Genomic DNA, 5,355 nt, shown 5'->3' with positions numbered 1-5,355 from the left:
TGTGCCTAACCCAAGAACATTTAGCGCAAGGGGTGACCTTGATAAATGCTGTGCAATTCAGTGCAGACCCTGACCGTGTTCTAAAGAATAGGACCAAACCGGAAGATGCCTGCTTACAGCGTTATATTGACCGTCTAGTCCGCACAGAGAGTTACAGAACCCTGCTTAAGAAAAAAACTATTGGTAAGAAATCTAAAAGGATTAAGTTAGAGAATGGTGAGGGGACAAACATGCGATATAAAATTTGGTAGCTGTAAATTTTTGAAAAGGGGGTTTGTGACTATCTGTGTTTTGTTAGAAGGCCTTTGGCATTTAGGTGAGCTAAAAGGTTTTAATGAAGCAGTTTGGTTTGTTTTCAAGGAGCTGTAAGTTTTTTAAATACAAAAATAAATTGTTAGTGAGAATTAGCTCTTGTGTTTTTGTGTGTGTATAGCAAAAAGCTGAAATGTATGTTGTGGTGGGAGGGGGAAAAAATCCTAAAAATGTGCTTACAATAAAACAAACAAGTCTAGTTCAGACAATAGAGTTAATATGGAGATATACCTATCTCATAGAACTGCCTTTACTAGCAGGACCAAATATTGATTTTGCCCCAGATCCCTAAGTAGCCCTCTCAAGACTTAAACTCACAAGCCTGAGCTTAGCAGGCCAATGCTTAAACCACAGAGCTATCCTTAGTCTCTTGACCTGAATGGGTTTAACCACACACACACCCCTCACTGAATAGCCAGGGTGACTGCAATTACTTACCCTCGTTGCTATAGGGTTACATTTGATGGGAGTTCACCCATAGTAAGGGGTGGGTGGGGGTGGATGGTGAGTTCTGCTTAATATGAAATGAAATTAAACCTCAGGAATTCACAGATGCTATTGGACAGTTTAAATATAACCCCTGGGGTTGGTGGAACGCTATTGGACAGTTTAAATATGGCCCAGGAGTTGGTTGAATGCTATGGGTCATTCTTTCTAGGCAACAACCCCACCCCCCAAACTTTAAGCATGAAAGAAACATGTTTTAAAAAACAACGAACCCCCAAGACATTCATTGATATCTGCGAAGGGCCCCCACTTGGAAATGGGTACTGTTTAATACTGTAAGACAGCCACAAATGTATTTTAACTTAAAGCGGGGGGGAAGCCCTGTTGTGCAGACAAAATGGTTTCACTACCCCAGATCACAAAAGGGAATGCTATGGGAGGGGTGATTAAATTAACCGGTTAGCAACTGTGTTGAAGTCTGTTTGAAACAATGGGCTAAGATGGTATAAAAACCTCAGGTATGCTGGAGCTTGTTCTTTTCAACAGAAAACTTTCTTGAATAGCTGCTGGACTGCAAAAAGAGGTAAGACTTGCTGTTTTTAACTCTGAAACTATATATTATATAATGCCACTCTTTGCCCAGGCTGTCTTAGTAAATAATGGTGCCTATGTTTATTGCAGTGTGATCTGGTTAGCATGGAACCAGTAACTTTAAACTGCATTTCACCACCAGGCCAAGGTTAAAACCATTTTAACTATAGTTGTGCTTAATACTGTTGAATTAAAAAAAAAAAAAGTACTCCACAGGCTGTATAGGGATTAGGGTAATACTAACTAACGTTTTTGCTTGTTCTTGAACCTGAAGGCCCAAACACACACGAGGGGGAACAGAACAAGCATGTGCCTGCAACACTTTATCCCATAGTGAAAGGTAACTTTATTTATTTATTTTTTTGCAACAGGCTTTTAAATGCATGTGGGTTTTTGAAAAGTGTCTGGCTGCAAACTTGGTTTGGTGTGTTTTATAAAGCTGCTGTTTTGTGTGTGTGTGTGTGTGTGTGTGTGTATGTGTGTGTGTGTGTGTGTGTGTAATATGTATATGTATGTTTACAAGACGGTTTCATGTGTTTTATAATAATGTTGTTGTTTGCTCCACAGTACAGTCAAAACATGAGATCTTTAGACCAGAGGGAAAACAAGGTGAAAAGAAAAAGGAAAGACAGCTGAAAAGGAAAATTCACCAGCATCAGTCACTGATGGATGGATGAAGCCCGGTAAATATATTTTGCTTATTGGTTTGGTTGTTCTATGAGGTTTTGTATTTTAAGTAAATACAGAGGTGTGGGTGAGAGATGGTAAAGTTCAGTTTTGTAAAATGTTGTTGTTGTTGTTTTCCCCCTCATAGGCCTGGGCAACTCTTCTGACAATGCAGTAGTCAGAGCTACAAGGACATCTCCTCCAGAATTACCAACGAACCAGGAATCTGCTTTGAGACCTTTAACAACGCAAACCAGCATAGGAGTGCAGCTGAAGCACCCGGGCGGTCCAAACTTTATATACGTCAAACCCAAGGACAAAACAAAAGACTCTGGTAAAAAACAACCATTCCACCACAACTCCAGTTCCTCAGTGGCCACTACCACACCAAGCCCTGAGGAAACTGTGAGCAAAAACACCCACATTCACAAACCCAGAGCACGCACTCTAGGGGTTCTGAATGTGCGCAAACCCGGAGCATGCGCTCTAGGGGCTGCCTTTAAAAAACCAAGGACTAAAAGCTGCTGCGATGCTGAGGTATCGCAATCACACAATCAGCACTCTAGTTCCTCAGCGGCCACCACCACACCAAGCCCTGGGGAAACTGTGAGCGAAAATGCCCACATTCACAAACCCGGAGCATGCGCTCTAGGGGTTGTGACTAAAAAACCAAGAACTGACAAACCATTCTCCCAAAACCATAAGCTCGTCACAGCTTCCCCATATTCTAGTATTTGGGGAGGGTTTGATGCTTCCCTCAGAAAAGTGATGGAGGCTGTATCCTCGGGTAGTCTAAAAGAACGGGATTCTAGAAAGAAATGGGAAAAATATGATGCTTTGTTCAGAACCATGCTGAAAAACATGAGGGCTGGAAAGGGTGGCTCTGAGCAGGGATGACTAGTCGTGAAAAGGGGCCTGGGTAAAAGGGGCACCCTCCAGGGTACACATCAGCTCATGTGTAAACAAAAGAGGGGACAGTGCTTGGGGGATAAACAGATGGCTGCCAAAAAGTTCCAGGCCTGGGTTGTTGTAAAAATTTTAAAAAGGGCTAAAGAGGTAATGAGGAAAAAAAACAAAAACAAAAAGAGATGCCCCCGACTGGAGGCTCTCAAACTGGCTTGTCTGAAAATGGGGAGGCGGAATCAGACTCTGGTTTAGCAAATTCCCTAGAGGGCTCTCTAGACAGGTCCCGTTCTACTCCCAATGACCCTCATGGAGGCGCCTCAGAGTCTGACTCTCAAATAGCATCTGATGTAGAAGATGCCGCTAATGATCCCGTAGAGGAACCCCCAAGTAACCCCGAAAATGCCGAGGTGTATATGGAGAGAGTTAGAAGTTGGCAATGTGAATTATCCAGATTTGGGGGGTCGGTGTATTGTGAGGAATTTCGTTTTGTCAATCTTGAGCAAATAAATTCAGCTCAGCAGGTTGTTGAAGCCATACAGCGGGGAATACAGTTAGTGCTCGATGACATTAATGGTAGAGTAGGCCCTGATGATTATGTACAGTTACGTTTAGAGAGCCGTAATTTAACTAACTCTGTTTTCGGTCAAAAGAACTAGGGATGAGCTGTCTGCTGAGGATTTCTTAAATCAGACCTCAAAGCTGCTACAGAGCAATAGAGAGTTGCATATCGATGGGACATTGTGCCTCGTTGTGACAGCTGTAAAAACAGGGGTGGGGGCGCTCGTAGAGTTTTTTTTTAATTCTATCCTTAATAGTCAAATTATTCATTAAAAGAGACCGTGTTTAGTAGACCTGACTTACACCGGTACCAATTTGTGTTTTGCGGATGGGCTCTTGGCCGTCATGTCCGTTGGTAAACCTACGGACTTGGAATTTTTAGCGGAGGCGAGAAAGTTACATGAGAAACTGGGGTGGTCAGATCAAAAAAAGGTTATGCTCAGCGACGTAGCAAAGTGTGAACAGCATTTAGGAGTTAACATACAGGTGGTGCTGTATACGGCGAAAGGCGGCTGGGGCTTTTTTAAAACGGGGGGCACAGTGTACCCCGAGACTTATTTTATCCTGTTGCACGATGAGCATTACTATGGGGTTCTGGATGTAAAAAAGTTGTTCAGAGCGAGAAATTGTGAGTTTTGCCACACAGTGTACAGCCATGACCACTCTTGCAGGTATCGTTGCCACCTCTGCTTGAGCGTAACGTGCTCAGACGGCGTGGGCGTGCAGCAGCGGTGTCCTAGCTGTAGACTGTATTGTCGGTCCAAAGAGTGTTTAGACAGACATATCGACTGTGCATCAAAAAACCAAGTTGAATGCCTGTCTAAAACTTTGTGTGAGAAGTGTCAGTCTTGATCGGTGGTGATGTAGACGGTCACCTCTGTTTTATGGACAGCCTTAGAAAGCCCGAATCTTCAGAAAAGTATATCTTTTTTATGATTTCGAATGCACACAGGAGACCGGGTTGCACACTCCCAATTACATTTTTGCTATGTCCCTAAAGCCAGAAAAATCCTGGGAATTTAAGGGCGATGAGTGTCTTTCTGTGTTTAAGACCTTTATTGGCAAAGAGTTTCGGGACTACACATTCCTAGCACACAATTCTAAAGGTTATGATGCGTACTTCGTTGTTAGACAGTTACTCAAGGAAAAGATGGGCTAGAACTGATCACTCATGGTAGTAAACTAATGTGCGTGGAACATAAGGCCCTGGGCATTTGTTTTATAGATTCTTTAAACTTCTTGCCCATGAAGCTTAGCAAGCTACCGCAGGCGATGGGGGTTTGAAGGGTGCAAAGGGTATTTTCCACACTTGTTTTTAACACGTTCGAAAATCAAAATTACGTGGGGCCTATGCCCGGTATGGAGCACTGTGGTGTAGAAAGCACGATGCCCAGAGAAAAAGCAGAGTTTCTCGACTGGTATCGAGACCATAGCTCTGAGACGTTTGACTTGCAGAAAGAGCTCATATATTACTGTCAGCAGGATGTAAAAATTTTGAGACAGGCCTGTATCCTATACAGAAAAGAGATTATTAAAATGACGGAGAAGGGAGATGTAGTAGAGAAAGAACCTGGTAAACTCACTGAGATAAAACTGTATAGATCCATTCCGGTACATAACACTGGCATCTGTCTGCATGGCTATGTACAGGTTTGTTTTTTGGAGCCTAACACGGTAGCTCTTCTCCCTCCGGACAACTATCACAGGCAGAAAAAGAGATATTTAACCCCATCTAGTTAGTGGCTGTTGTATATCTCTCACAAAGAAAATATACAAATATGGCATGCTTTACAGGATGGGGAACTACAGGTAGGGCCCTACTTTTTAGACGGTTATGCTGATGTTGATGGGATACACACAGCCTGTGAGTTTAAC

At 42.9% G+C, this 5,355-nt stretch overlaps 1 long non-coding RNA gene across 1 annotated transcript; it reads left to right on the top strand.

The window, feature by feature from the left end:
- The first annotated feature begins 1,621 nt into the window (after positions 1-1,621).
- On the top strand, positions 1,622-3,101 carry LOC135980501 (uncharacterized). The gene is made up of 3 exons (XR_010597540.1): positions 1,622-1,690; positions 1,918-2,033; positions 2,165-3,101. It is a non-coding gene; the product is annotated as an uncharacterized LOC135980501 (long non-coding RNA).
- Positions 3,102-5,355: the final 2,254 nt, after the last annotated feature.

Source organism: Chrysemys picta, unplaced genomic scaffold (genome assembly GCF_011386835.1).
Source record: "Chrysemys picta bellii isolate R12L10 unplaced genomic scaffold, ASM1138683v2 scaf3682, whole genome shotgun sequence".
Taxonomy (NCBI): Eukaryota; Metazoa; Chordata; order Testudines; family Emydidae; genus Chrysemys; species Chrysemys picta.
This window is presented reverse-complemented; position numbering and strand designations above follow the sequence as displayed.